The sequence below is a fragment of the Nicotiana attenuata genome, chromosome 7 (genome assembly GCF_001879085.1).
Source record: "Nicotiana attenuata strain UT chromosome 7, NIATTr2, whole genome shotgun sequence".
NCBI lineage: Eukaryota > Viridiplantae > Streptophyta > Magnoliopsida > Solanales > Solanaceae > Nicotiana > Nicotiana attenuata.
Genome location: NC_031995.1, coordinates 78,811,221 through 78,827,492, shown reverse-complemented (window position 1 = coordinate 78,827,492; position 16,272 = coordinate 78,811,221). Strand labels below are relative to the sequence as shown.

The 16,272-nt window shown below is 36.0% G+C and overlaps 1 long non-coding RNA gene across 2 annotated transcripts; it reads right to left on the bottom strand.

Moving 5' to 3' along the window:
- LOC109230550 lies at positions 744–2,364 on the bottom strand. Of its 2 annotated transcripts, none has more exons than XR_002068665.1 (4): positions 2,187–2,364; positions 2,000–2,073; positions 1,814–1,882; positions 744–1,001 (listed from the first exon to the last, which is right to left on the bottom strand). It is a non-coding gene; the product is annotated as an uncharacterized LOC109230550 (long non-coding RNA). The 2 variants fall into 2 exon arrangements; XR_002068666.1 differs by having other exon boundaries at positions 2,000–2,066.

Below are 16,272 nucleotides of genomic sequence, written 5' to 3'. Positions count from 1 at the left end.
AGAAACAACCATATCCCACATTCTGTTTGGCATCGGAGGGTCCCCTAAAGCATGGAACAACCGCTCACGTTACTCTGAGCTCTGGTGGAGACCAAATGTATCGCGAGGGTTCGTGTGGCTCAATGAAAAACCCCAAGAAAACGAGCCATAGTCCGAAACTGATATGTAAATCGTCGGTTTTGGTTTTCAGGTTAATTCACTACAAGAAAGTAAGGATACGACGACATTAAATAAATGTCGCATAATGCTGCTTAAATGTCACAAATTTATTTACCGACATTTAATTTACATTTGTATCAAACGTCGTAAATTTTGTGGTCGGGAATTTTCCGACATTTGCATAAATGTCGGTAAGAAATTTACGACATTTATTTATGACATTTTTTGAAGTCTCACTTAAAATTGCTGACATTTAGAATAATGTTGGTAAAATGATTATGACATTTATTCACATCTTTTAACAAATGTCGCATTATAATTTACGATATTTTAGTAACTGTCAATAAAAAATTTATAACATTTAGGTGAATGTCAAATAAATTAATGACATTTTTTTAAATCTTCTAAAATGTCACTTTGAAATTTGCATATCAAACTTCTCAAATATAAATAATAATCTTTTACTTAGTCTTTCATCGTGACTCATACATTTTAATTTGATTTGTACATTCATAAATGTCAATCTTTACACACAATGTAACAAATGTGAAAAATAAAAAATTTCTTCTCACGTTGTATTTGAAGAACATGGTAACTGACATAATAAGGGTTCTCCTTACAAGTTAAGAGTTCAAATCAAATGACCTGTTATATCTCAAATAAAAAGTAATTCAAATTAAATCATAAAAGATAAAGTAATTTTAACATGAAACTATGTCAAATTCACTTCTAATCTGAATGAATTCCCTTAAATTCTAGAATAAATTCTGAAGCAAGGCTTTACGGATCCATCACAAGCCAAGTATTCCTTGCAATAATTGATCTTACATCCTTCAGAAGTTCTGCAAAGAGAATTAAAAGTATGTAATAAATAGCCTATATAGAATACAAGATAAAATCAACAAGACGAAGCCTATATAGACCCAAAATATCGCACACTTCTACAAAAATAGCATAAGAACTTTAAATTACAAGCAAAAGTTTGGAGGCAACATTGACAGCACATTTATACTAGAGCTCCTTCTGTGACAACATTGTAAAAGTTCTTTTGAACTAAAAGTGTCACTATTTACAAATCACAAAGATATCATCCAATATAGACCCATCAATTCTTAAAATGCTTACAGACAAGTGAACATCAATTAAAAAAAGTAGCTACAATTAAGCATACTTCAATCAAACAATGACAGAACTTATTTCAAACTAAACTAAAGCTGAAGAGGCAAAAATTATAAAGAAATAAGCCAGGCCAAAACTACAACTTATAACTCTCATTCTGAAAAACTAGTAACCGAAAAGAATTGAGTTTCACAAATTTATAAGATAATCTCAATTCTCCAATCAATAGAATAAATAAGAATAAATATAATTAATCTGATGGTGATATAAGACTGGATTTTGCATTTATCTAAATAGAAGAGAAATAAAGGAATGGTGGAGATGAGTAGGAATGTAGTTTTCCACAAATGCATTCTAAGTGAGCTATAAAGCTACTGTTCGAAATAAGTTTGCACTACAACTCAAACATGTTATAGCCACACTACGTAATTTGCTATATATCTAATATATCAATAGCTAAACACCCACAAATTTTTCTCAAATATGAGATTATAACACATGGGCAATTAACTCGTAACTTTGATCTAAAACTCACCTTATTTTTGTGAACAACTGAAATCGGTGATAATGATTGTTGGTGATCTTCATGTGAGTCATCGAAAACCTATCACAAAGAGGGAGATTATTAAATCAAACACAAAAATACTTTTTTTAACTATCACACTACAAATAATTAGATTTACATAGTATATATTAAATTAAACAGAAGACAGATAAGAACCTGCAAAAGCCTCACCAAGAATCTGAACCCTACATCAATGTTCTTCCAATAGCTTGCCTCCCTTTCCCTGTTTTCTTAAATTTCCAATTAAATTGCCCAAGCGTAATGCAAAATTAGGTTGTTGGGTTCTAACTAATAAAGGAAACTTAATTTTAGAATTAGGAAGAGGGAATCCGAAAATTCTTACCGCCAAAATCTTTTCCTTCTAAATCTCTCATACTCTCCATACATAGCTTTTTTCGGAACCACAAGGGAATATATTGCGGTGATGGAAATCAAATTTGACTAAAATTAGACTAAGTTTGGTAAAAGATGGAGCCAATTTTAGAATCCCCAATATGTTAGGGCTTTGAGGTTTCGGCCGTTTGGGGTCTAACAATTCGCTAACTTTAGGTTAGCAATTATGCAAACATATATGGTCTCTGTTTGTATATTTTTTTAAATTTTGTTTACTTTGTTNTAAACAGCATATTTTAATCTTTAATTTACAAAATAGTATAATAATGCGGACAATAAAAAGTACATAAAAAATTTAATTAAATAAAAAGATAAAAAAACTCGTAAAAAATAAAATATCTAACATGTTTTTTCAAGTATAAATAATGCAATGGTGTTAAAATTATTATAAGATACAAATCAATTATAATGTCTTAACTTTTAAATAAATAATAAATTTTTAAAAAATATTATCAACTATACATAATTACCTTCGTAAAACTAAATAATAATCAATAAATTACATTATAGTAATTTAAAATTTACTCCTTCATAAATAAATACATAAATACTTTAAAATTATAAAATAATAAAAGTTTAATATTCTTAGAGACACAAAACTAAGAAATCGAGACCAATTATATGTGAAGATATATATTTCGTATATCTGTATATTTGCAGAAGAAATCAAATAATATTCACTGTGATATTCTCACTTAGTAAATATGCTACACTTTAACTTTGTTATTTGAGTTAATCTCAATCTTTGTATTTTTTATATATCAATAAAATGTTATCATTCATTTGGTAAGGTATTCTTAAGGGTCAATAATAGTAATTAGGATATTTAACGCACAATTTGCATAGGAACTATTTGGTGACCCAAGCATTAAACAATAGTGCACAATTAGGCACTTGAGCGTACGTAAGTCTTACAAAACTAAACTCCACACGTGAAACTCATGCCATTTTACAAGTGCCGCACCCAAAGGCCGGCGAGTCCTAAAAAGCCTTTTAAAATGTTGATTAATAATAAGAGAACTCATCTATTCTGTGGGAAATTATCACAATACCAAAAAAATATAGTATTAAATAAAAATAATATTTTTTTGATTCTAGACAAACAATGATTTACAATTAATGTAAATGTTGGTAATTATCGACTAATAATACGACATTTAAAATAAATATCACAATCTTTTTGACATTTTATATCAAATGTCAGTATTTTTATGACATTTTGCATCAAATGTTATTATTTTTATGACATCTAGTACAAAATGTGATTGTTTTTACGATATTTTGTATCAAATGTCATTATTTTTACAACACTTTGATTCAAATGTCGTTATTTTTACTATATTTTGTCACAAATGTCGTTATTTTTACTACATTTTGTCATAAATGGCGAGAAATTTATTTTTTCCCGACATTTATTACAAATGTCACTAAATAAATGTCGTCATATCCTTACTTTCTTGTAGTGATTGGAACAGATATGGATGAATGATTCTCAACTTGAAACTCTAAATTTGAGAGGTTTGACTAAGCTTTGACTTTTTAGTATTCGATCTCGGATGTGAATTCTAATGGTTCGGATAGCTTCGTTAGGTGATTTTGGACTTGGGAGCGTGTTCGGAATGTAATTTGGAGGTCCGTGGTAGATTTGGGCTTGAATTGGCGAAATTGGAAGTTTGGAGTTTTCCGATCGGCAGTGAAAATCTTGATATCGGGGTCGGAATGGAATTTCGGAAATTGGAGTAGGTCCGTTGTGTCATTTGTGACGTGTGCGCAAAATTTCGGGTCATTCAGGCGAGGTTTGATAGGTTTTTGCATCGTTTGCGGAATTCGAAAGTTTGGAAATCCTTAGGCTTGAATCCGAGGGTGATTTGGTATTTTGATGTTGTTTTGAGTGTTCCGAAGGTTGGTATAAGTTTTGAATGATGATATGTGACTTGTTGGCATGTTTGGTTGAGGTCCCGAGGGCCTCGGGTCGAATTTGGGTGATTGACGGAAGGATTGGCATTAAGTTGATCCTGCTGATTTTTGCTGCTTCTGTCGTTTCCGCACCTGCGGTCCCCAATCCGCAGGTGTGAGGTCGCACATGCGACAAGAAGCTCCATGTGCGAGTTTTGGCCACCAGGAAAAGAACCGCATGTGCAGTGTGTTGGGCGCATCTGCGGGACCGCAGGTGCGGTGCCTGGGCGCAGATGCGGTCCTGGGACTTAAGTGAAAACCGCAGATGTGTTTGATTGGGCCGCATAAGCGGTTCGCAGATACGGATTATTGGCCGCACGTGCGAAACCCCTGGGGCAGAAAGTAAAAGAAGGACCCTTCGCAAACTAGGATCATTCTTCACAATTTCAACTCGGTTTTTGGAACTTTTTAAGGGTTTTGAAGAGGGAATCAAGGGAAAACTTGTTGAGGTAAGATTTTTGAACTTAATACTCGATTCTATGGTGATTTTCAGTAGATTAAGCTTGGAATTTGTGGGATTTAAGGGTAAAAATTGGGGAATTAGGGCTTGGAACTTGAGAGTTAAAATTGGGTGATTGAGGGGTCAAACGAAGTTAGATTTTGGTAAATTTGATATGTATGGACTCGTGAGAGGATAAGGATTCTAGTGTTGTGATTTCGAATTCCAAGGCATGGGCCCAGGGGTCGGGTTTGGCCAATTTCGAAAATTTTGATTTAATTTTATAATTTTTGTGTGGGCTTTGTTCCTTTATCATGTATTGATGATATAATTCTGATTTTTGGATAGATTCGGGGCGATTTGAGGCCGAGTCGAGCGGCAAGGGAATCACGGAGTAGATTTTCATCCGGTTTGAGGTAAGTATCGATTGTAAATCTAGACCCGAGGGTATGAAAACCCCGGAATTTCGTGCTATTTTGATAAATGAGGTGACGCACATGCTAGGTGACGGGCGTGTGGGCATGCACTAGTAGGGATTGCGACTTGGTCCGTCTCGTGGCAACTGTAGAGTTGCATATTTTGATAAACTCTATATGATATCTATGTGTTTTAGAAATGATTCTGTTAACTTGGGCTGAATACCATGTTTGGGGCCTTGTGTCGTATTGTTTGGACCCTCAAGGGTATTTTACTGTCATCCTCAAATTGTTTTTGATAGAAAGCATTATCCTCGGTCATGGTTGTTGATATCCAATTTTTCCCTATATATTCTCAAAATAACATATGCCTATGATTGATTTTCATATATATAAAACATAAAGTATAACAAAGGAGGGGGGCATAGACCTGACCTCCGGAAAATATAGTATAAGGACACCTGACTATCCATCTAGGATGTTCAAATGAAACCTGTGAGCTATGGTGAGTTAGACCTATAATGATGATCCAATTGACTGTCCAAAAAAGTATAGTCATTTGGATCCACAAAATCATGATGAAGAGAACCTAGGTCAACTATACAAAAAAGTACAAGTAAACCTAATTCTACCAAAGAGATGAGTTGGAAGTACATCTTCCATCTTCCATATACAACACATTCTACACCTAACAATATGTAGAAAATCCCTAAAGAGGGAGGCAAAAACATTGTGATAACTGAGGGAACCATCTTCTACTTTGCTTTGACATTGATGCCAAAGAAAGCCAAGTTGAAGACAGCTTACAATAAAGGTCCAAATAACTAGGCATGAGTTTTGATTCTGCCTGTAGATCCTGACAGAAAAGAGAGAGCACTGTCCTACATTTATTTCCTTCAAATCTGCAGGTTGTGATATTGATTCATGATGAGTGAAGTAGGTGATGAACTGGGTAATCTTCTGACAGTTGAGTGTGGCTAGGTTTGAACCCATCGCCATGATCAGGATGAATCTGTGCCTGTGCAAAGGGGTAGCATTCAGAACTGAATCCCTAAAAGTGATCAGCAGCACTGTTGTTGAGAGCAGGGGTGACAGATGTTGGAGATTGAAGTGGTGGTCTGTGTGGATGATTGGAGAGACTTGGAACAACTGACAAAATTCCAAGAGAATGAGCATTAAGCATGCTAATACCACTGTCTGGAAATTCATCAATTGAACAAGTGAGCTCCAAATACCTGCAAGAAACAGCAAACATGTTAGTGAATGGGAGCTCAATCTCCAGGTTCTTGTGTCCACTGGAGATGAGTCTTGGGTAAGGGGAGCAATTGGGATCCCTGTCCTATCCTCTGATTGCATGTTCTTGTGTGGACTGCAATCAGTAGTATAGGTGCTCATGATGAGAAGTGGACCTTGAGTTGGAGGTCCATGACTATAGGTATGGAATAACCTATAGTACTGGTGGAAATTTGCATCATCTACAGCTGGAGAAGTTGGTTTTTGCTGCAGATTTTTGGTGATGTTACTGAGTGAGAGGTGGGTGACCATTCATTGGTTTAGTTCTGGGAATATGAATATCATTAATGTTGGTATCACTTCCAAAAACCAGACCAACTGAGTGGGTAATGAGAGGTAAGAGGAACCTGCAGAATCAGAAAAAGATTCAGATAATAACTGGCCAGTTTTGCCCAATTTTTTGTAATTGTTTTGTGTGAGAGGTTCATGAAGGTGTATTTTGTGGAGTTGCCAAAGGAAGGGAGGCTCTGCTAGGTTCTGGTGGGTTCTAGGAGTCTTGAAATGAGAAGAAGAGAACAATTGGGTGGGTACAGGTCTGGGGAGGATGCATGCATATATAAGCATGCCAAAGTGTTTTAGTATTTTTTCTAATTTCTAAAAGATTTTTAAAATCAATTTATTGCCCATTTAGCAGTATAAAAACCAATAATTATTCCCAAAATTATCATTTTGGTAGATAATTTGTTTTATTTCCCATATTTACATCAAAATATATTTAAGGTAATTTTTGTATATTTTTTACAAATTTATTTGGTATTTTAAAAGCTAAATTGCATACAATTGCAATTTTAGCCTATTTTAAGATTAATAGCATTTTATAATTATAAAATTGGTTTCAATATTTTTAAATTAATATTTATATATTATTTACTGATCTAGTACGTTTAATTTAATTTCAAAATCATTTTTACTATTTTTTATAAGATAAAAAGGAAAAACTGGCTATTTAATATGTAGCCCCAATTTATTTCAATTATAGCCAAATTGACCCCTCCAACTGACCCAATCCTAAACTCCCAATTAGACCGGCCCAATCTCAATTGTAACCCGACCCCCTGACCCAACCAATTAACCCGCCTGGCCTTTTCTTTTAATCCAGGCCGTTGATCGTTTTGATCAACGGCCACGATCACCCCTTACCATTTTTAACCCACCGACCATACCCTAATCCCCTCATTTCCATCTCTCAGCCGCCTCCAAACACTCTCCTCTCCCAAAACTCTCTCGAAGGTTCCTCGAAACCCTAGTCATTTTCTGCCCTTTTCAACCGCACTTTCACCGGAATCCATGGCTTCTATGGCCATGGATGGCCTGTACTCACCCCCCTCCACCTTTAAACCCTGGGTGTTCGAAGTTTCGAGGTCTGACCTCGATGGTGTTCTTTCAAATCTTCTCAGATCCATGGCTTTGAGGCCTCTCCGGCCTCGCTCCGGCATATCCAAGCATCAGGAGCCTATTTCTGACCTCTCCGACTCAAGATCGGACTTTCTTCCAAGCCTTTCTCATTTCTAGGGTTTCTCTGAAACCCTAAGCTATTCGAGGTTTTCTCTGTTTGTTTCCTTAGATCTATGCTATATCTGTGTTCTACTGGAGTTTTAAAACGTTTTCCCCAATCTTTTCTTTCAAAATTTGTTTCTCTTCGATTTAGGGTTTCTGAAAAAGTTTTAAAATGTTTTCTGACTCCTCTTCTTCTTTTCTTTGTGTGAATCTGTCTATGCTATGTTTATTATGTTCTCTTTTCTACCTCGCATGTCCTTCTCCTGTGTTCTTATGTTTGCCTTATTATGCATTGTGCTCTATTCTTTCTTCTAGTGGTTTCTATATCATGCTTTCACACGTTTATCTTATGTGTTTGTTTACCCCTGTGTTACTTTACTGTATTTTCTACTAAGCTCTTAGTTCTTTATTTGCCTTCTTCTGGACTTTGTTTGAGCTCTTTTAAACATGTTTCCTCTACTGTTTTCCTAAATGTCATACTACCTCTAGTTTCTCTTCTGAACTTGTTTAAGTTCCAAACTTTTCTTAAAACCTTCTACTCTCACTATGCTTTAAATCAGTTTCTTCACTCTATTTTCTTCGAATGTGCTATTATATCTGTTTGTTTTCTCATGAGTCTCTGAAAGAGATCTCTGAGCCTGTTTCAATTACTTGGCTCCTCGTCTCTGTATCTGATTCGACTTAGAAACCCTACAATTTGGGGGTTTTGATGAGGTTGACTTTGTGTTTGAACTAGGGTTCTACTTTGGAACCCTGACTCTCAGACTCATTTTGAGTCTATAAACTGAATTTGAGCCTCTTTGTTTGTGACTCTGAACTTTTCTACACTATATCTAATTAGCATGACAGTTCTTTCTTGTTTGACATATCTGTATGCTTTATATATGAGGAATTCTTCCTTCAAAAAAGGTTTTGCCAATTTGTGATTGATTCAAAATTCCTTTTAATAAGGTTCGATTGATTGTTACTGATTTTCTTTAATTAAACCTTTCTTCACCTTTTCTGGTTGGATTCATTCATACCAAAACTCAATTTCGGATTTTTACTGGCTGTTGATTGATTGCCTTTCCTTATTTGCACAAACCGTGTTGCTATCAAACTCTTTCCTTAAATAGTTTCTGTGTATTTGCCCTTCTTGTACTACTTTGGAAAAGATTTTGGTCAAATTCTTTCCTTATTTATTCTGCCCGTTTGAAATTAGAATCCCTTAATTAAAGGGAGACCTTATATAATTGATTTCAAAACTATTTTCTTACCTTTTTCTTACTTGCTTTTTGAACTATAAAAGGCACGACCTTTCAGCACTTTAAGACACCTTGAGTTCAATACTCTAACACACATTACTTACTTTCAATTTCAATACTCTTACGCTTCACTCAACACTCTACTCTCTTCTGAGATATTCTGACAATTTGCTTGCAATTTGGCTTTACAAGACTACCGCTTTTACTTTCTTGTTTCCCTGAAACTGGTATGTTCTAATTGAAGTTTCACCCTCACCCCAATGTGTTTATTTCACAGCTTCTATCATTCTTTCTACTTTGCTGTCTATGCTTAGTGTAAAATATGTGTGTTGTTCTCTTTGCATGTGTTTTCTGCTGTGAATCCCCATACCCCTATTCCCCTCTATGTGTTTGAGTTATGGTTCAGGCATGGCAGCATCCAAATTGTTGTTCATGTTTGTGCTTGATCCTTTAAAGGATCCTAACTCCCAAACAAGGTGGCTAACAGGCTGGTTGGGGTGTGCCAGCACTATCAATTGCTAGGTATGACCACCAGCCTATCTTTGCTTTTCTCCAAAATCCCCTCTCTACACTTACACTCATTCCTAGTTTCTAAGTTCTGCCCCCCTCCGGTGAGCCTTGCCTTGGGACCTTGAGCTCCCTCTGAACTTGGACTTGAGGGCTGGCTCTTCCACATTGCATTATAATTCAATTCTGTAATGAATTTGGGTGTAAGCACTGCCCGGAGTCCATGAGGCTCTTGGGAACTCTGACACACCCAGAAAATGAGAAAGGCTTTGGAAATTGGATCTTTGGAGTTGGTTTATTTCATATTTCAGACCTGGAGTCTGAATTAGGCTCTCCTTGGTTGTACTCTAATTTCTGATGTAATTTTACTCTTCTTGATTCGTTCTGGTTTGTAATAATTTTGTAATAACTTATGGGGGTTTTAGTGAAAAGGGAAGGGTCCTTCATGTATGCATAAGGGTAGATATCATGCTTTTAGGTATTTACTTCTGCAATCGTATCCTGCTTTCATTTCTGCATTCTCGAGATTCTGCCTATAGGTTTTCTGCACTTCTGCATTTTAGAAATCATGTCTATAAGTTCTGTCTTTCATACATAAATATCATATCAATGGTTCCTGCATTTCTGCATCTCATATAGAGAACATGTCTATAGGATTCTGCATTTCTGCATCTCATATAGAGAACATGTCTATAGGATTCTGCATTTCTGCATCTCATATAGAGAACCTGTCTATAGGATCTCTTAAATTCTGCATAAACATCTATCACTAGGCAAACAGTTTATAGGTTCAAATAACAAATTGCCTTCTAGATACCATGCCTATAGGACTCCTGCATTTCTATAAACGTTCGTTTTTCAAACCAACCACGCTTAGAAAGCATGCCTATAGGAGTAATCAGCTAAATCTGAATCGCCCATTTTGCCTAAGTCTAAAAATCAGCAAATAGTATGGCTTAATATCTACAGAGCTTATGCTTTGTATAATCAACAAGTCTTCCTCTTTTAAAACTAGTACACTCCCGCATTGTTAGATATCATGCCTATAGGTTTCGCCTAGGCAAGCCATAAGGTAAATTAGTTAATAAGAATCAGACTTTGTTAAATTCCAACCAGCAGGCAGGTCTGATTCAGGTTTTTTATCTAAAACATGTAATAAATAAGTCTACCTCCCGCCTCCTTTAAGTTTAATTAAGACCACAACTACTACATGCAAGACATGCTAAACTATATGTTTCTCTTTGTTTCTTTAGGAGGCCTGTTTGAGCCTTTAATTGTTATGTGTTTCCCCATATATGCTCTACATGTTTTGATTGTCGCCTTAGAATTTTATCCTTTTAAACCACAAAAGCCAAATCTACCTTCCCTTTAGAACTAGTAGTCCCAAATGCCTCCGGGGCTGATAGGTTTGGGACAGGTAGTAGCATGCAATAGGAAAGCGAGACCATTCCGCGTTTAATACCTTAACGGGGTGGGAAAGGGTAGATATGGATATGATGACCGGTGCGCTAATACCACGTGTAGCCCCGCTCCTGAGGAGTGATTACCGGGTATTGCATTGATGTGATCCATATTATTTATAAACTTAGGACCCCCTTCCCTTTTACTTGGTTATTTTTAGAACTTTTAAAACTGTTTTCTTCCCAAAACTTTTGCTTCTTTAACTTAATTGCTCGCAGAAATTATGTGCAAATCCCTTCCCCTTTACTTGTTTATTTTTCAGAATTTCAAAACTATTCTCTTCCAAAACTTCAACCTCTTTAACTTCTTTTATTTTAATTGCTTGCAACCATTACGTGAAAACTACCATAAATTTGTGATTCTTGCTTGTTTACTTGTCATTTGCACTTAAAGTGACAATTATAGCATGGCCGGGAACCACACTAGTAGATCTTGAGGGGTGCCTAACACCTTCCCCTCGAGATGATTTCAAGCCCATACCCAATCTCTGGTTTTCTAAATTAAATTTCTTCTTAGTGTCCTAATGCACTAAATCATTAGGTGGCGACTCTTCAATTGCAAACCCAATTCCTATAAGGAAGTGAGTTGTCCCCAAATGTCATAAACCCAATTTCGCGAGAAAAAGGGGGCATCGACAATGGTTTATACCTGTTTATTGTTTAATCTTGTTCAACACTCTATTTTTAATATATGAAAGTTGTTTTGGGTTGAGTTCCCTCAGTTTGTACTGAAATGCCCGAGTGGCTTGTGAGGTTGATGAGTGAGTGAGGACGAGGGCCGGATTGTGAGGATAGTTAGGGATTGGGCTGCACAGCGTAGCGTTAACACTACGGTGTGCAGCCCGATCCCTAACTATCCTCACAATCCGGCCCTCGTCCTCACTCACTCATCAACCTCACAAGCCACTCGGGTATTTCAGTACAAACTGAGGGAACTCAGCTATGGATCGGGTTGCACGCCGCAACGATATGTTGGGTCTGGCTGCACGCCGGAGCGATATAGTGCTTGGACTGTTCTGCACACCCCCAGTGAGCGCAGTCGACTGTATATTTATAGATCGAGCTGCACGCCGCAGGGGTTATAATAAGATACCTATTGAGCGTGAGTGCTGAGTGTGAGTGCTCGTTGATGAGAGTTGAGTCACGAGTGACTGAGAGGCTTGCCCGAGAGGTTATATATATAGGTGATACTTTGCCCGAGGGGCTTGTTTTATGAAAATACGGTTTTCACTCTTCTTTTATACTGAGCCTCTATTGAAAATGTTGAATAAATGTTTTAACGACTTTCATTGAAACTAGAGTTTTTACTAGATGTTCAGAATTCAATTACTAATTTGATCTTATTATTCGCACAGAGGTTTTTATGTTATGATATGTATATGATTTTAAATGCTCGTCACTGCACTCAGCCTTGATTTATAATTGTTACTTACTGAGTTGGCGTACTCACGTTACTCCCTGCACCTTGTGTGCAGATCCAGGTGCCAGGGCATCCGAGTGAGAGCTAATCCTTTCCTTCAGAGCATTTCCGGAGTTAGCAAGGCAGCTGCACGGCGTCCGTAGCCCTGCCTTTCTCCTTCCTATCTTTTAGTATTTGCTTTTATCATACTCATCTTGTATTGCGTAGACAATATTAGCTTGTATTCTAATGGCTTATGACTAGTGACTCCGTGATCGAGTTTGATGATTTGCATATTTTTTTCCGCTTGTTTTGAAATGTTTAAACGAAAGATTTGTGCTAATATCAGATTAGTAAATGAATTAAGAAAAAGACCTTTTATGTTATAAATGTTGAATCGGCTAGCGTAGTACTGCGATAGGCGCCATCACGGCCGGGGTAGTTTGGGGTCGTGACACTGGGAATCTTTTACTCCATTAATTTGTCTCATTTATGTGAATCATATTTGAGTAGGTACACGAAGTTTACGAAAGAAAGAAATAATCTTGGAACTTCATGTCTTAAATATGTTATGTCAAGGTCAAGTTCGATCTATTTAGAAAGAATTACAAGAAAATACACATGAATTCACACCATAACAAAAAATGGCCCATGTTTTTATGCTTTACCCGACCTAGCCATATTGTACATATTTTGAAAACACTAGCTCTTGCAAATTCAAATGTGTTCTTACAACCTTTGCTTCTAAAAGCCATGGAGTTAAATTTGTGTTCTCACAACTATTGCTTTCACTCTCTCTTCTTCTCACATCTTTTACATATGCTAGGGCCCGTTAGCCATTACTGCTTCTCTCCCTATGTCACCTGGTTGCAATATAAAAATAATTAAAGAGTAGAAGTCCACCATTGAAGGCCATTCAAAGCTTTGCTTTCGAAAATAGAATTTCTTGAGTTTGTTAGTTGTTTGGATTGGGTGTTGTTCCAATTGATTGAAAATATCAAAAGGACTTCAAAATTTAAATTTGAAGTGATTTGGAGTAGATTTGAGTTAAATTTCAGAAAAGACGCAAGGAAGAAGACGAAGTCAGTTTTTTGTATAATTATGTATAATCTTGTATAATAGAGTATATGAGTGTATAAACACATCTTAAACACTATTATACATTTTTATACACCTTTATACAAACGTCTGTAGACGAACTTTTTTCACGATTTTCAGTTGCAATTCATGTTCAAAACCAGTCCTAATCTCCATTAAATGACTTCAAATTTTATATACAACCTCCTTATACTATTTCTAAAAAGTCTAACTAACACTCACTCCTAATTTCTCACAAAATCAAATTCAGAATTTAAACCCACATATTTAAACTTGTTAAAAATCTTATTTTCACTACCCAAATGGATTTGGTTTGTTCAACTAATATTTGAGACACAGTTACTGATTCAAAATTAACTTTAAATCTTGAGCAATCTTTTTTAAAAATTAAATAGTAATTTTGAGAGCCTATTTCAGAAATTATGTTTAGTTACTTACCCATTTTTATAATGCTCTGATAGTAAGAAGAAAAACGTCAAGAAAGAACATTAGTTATATGCCATGCGAACTTGAATTTTTCATGTACCTTCTCAAAAAAGTTCAAGTTCAATAGAAATTTTTTGAAGCTTTAATGTGAATGTTTATTTGTTCTCTAAAATCAATTGTTCCAAATTTCAGCTTCCACCTCAAGCACATCAATCCAATATGATATTGCATACTATCTATTGGTTTCTTTCTAATTTTTAATTTCATTCTTAATGTGTAGGAAAATACGGGTGATGCAATTGAAAATGGCTGCCAAAGGTTAATTGATCTATTGAAGTGAATGATAAAGACTTTTTGAGCAATTGTAATGTTTATTATTATGATCATATTGAATACATTCGGTTTTTAGAGTTTGTTATTAGTGAACATATTGAAATATTATTTATCAGTATGTGTAGAATATGAAATATGTTTCTTTTTGATGTTTATTGCAAGTACATGCATTGAAATTATTATTTTTTGTTTTTTGTTACTCCTATTTAATTTAGTGATTGAGATCATTAAAATATATTTTCTTGAAATAAATGTGATTACATAAAAAAAATTTGTAGATCATAAATATCATAAAAAAATTATCACACTTTTGAAGTGCTGCGTTAGGGGTAACAAATGGATGGACTATTTGGCATGTACAAGAACAATGGCTATGCTTCACAAATGTGGCTTATAAGGTAATAAAGACCACGCTTCAAAAGTGTAGTTTCAGAAAATGAAAGATGTTGCCATATGAGGTACTAGAAGCGTGGTTGTTGTACCTTATAGGCCACGCTTTTGAAGCGTGGCTTCTAAAGCAACACTTGAAAAGTGTGGCCTTAGAGAAAAGGCTACGCTACTTTAGCCCACCCCCTTAAAAGCGTTGCCTAAAGTCGAAAAGTGTAGCCTTTAATCAAATGCCACACTTTATGATAGTTTAGGCCACACTTCTTAGTGGTGGCTTGTCATGATCCGAATTTTCCACCGTCGGCACCGTGATGGCGCCTAACATTGTACTCGCTAGGAAATCCAACGTTACAGAATTTTTCACCTTTGTCCTTTATCTTTTTATAATCAAAACTTAACAAAAGAAAATCAGCGGAAATAAAAGTGGAAGTACACAATTTAAATGATTATCCTTGTGCTAATAACGAAAGCCTAAATAGAAACTACCCAGAATCTGGTGTCACAACTCACGAACAGTCTACGAATACTACAAGTATTGGTTTGAAAGAAAAACATACATCTGTCTCAGAGAAAAGTAAAACCGAATGAAATAAAGATAGGAGGGGACGCCAGGGCCTGCGGACACCTGCAAGACTACCTTGGGTCTCCTGAATGCAGTGATAACAACCAACCTCTCGATTAGCCACTAGCTCCGAAATCTACATAGAAAGTGCAGAGTGCAGTATCAGTACAACCGACCCCATGTACTGGTAAGTGCCGAGCCTAACCTCGACGAAGCAGTGACGAGGCTACGGCGGGGCATAACAACATATACAACCTACAACAGTTTATACTAAACAGAAAGGAAACAAGGAAAAAAATAAAGCAATATCTGGAATTAAATAAGTACGGATACCGGTCATTCTACCATTACTCAGCTATAACCAATTCTTAGGGGAGTTTCAACATCACAATAATGAACCTCAGCAAAATATAAATATATCAACAACAATTGATGCGGTGCGCATCCCGATCCCACCATATAATCAACAACAGTATAATCATTCACCCTCATTACTCCTTGTTGTGGCGTGGAACCCGATCCCACCAGCCCACCCTTACTCCTCAATATATCACCCTTATTCCTCCTGTTGCAGCGTACAACCCGATCCCACCTGTTCACCATTATTACTCCTTATTGCGGCGTGCAACCCGATCCCACCAGACAATCACATTCACCCTTATTCCTCCTGTTGCGGCTTGCATCCCGACCCCAATATACATATCAGCACCAATCACAAAATAGAGACAAAGGTTTCACAAATTGATTCACATCCTCCACAACAATTATACCTCAAACTGACACAAGGAAATATCACAACAATTATGAAAGTTCACCCGTTAAAACAACACAGCGAGACCAACCAATGTGTACCGTGAAGCACCAATAAGCCAACAGAAACTAACAGTGTAATATAATGGAACAAAGGAACAGTTACAACACCAATAAAGAAATAACATTAAACAATAAGCAATTAGACATGGAAGCATCAATAAGCAAGTAGCAAGTAAAACAGGAGAGCAAAATATAGGGAAACGAGG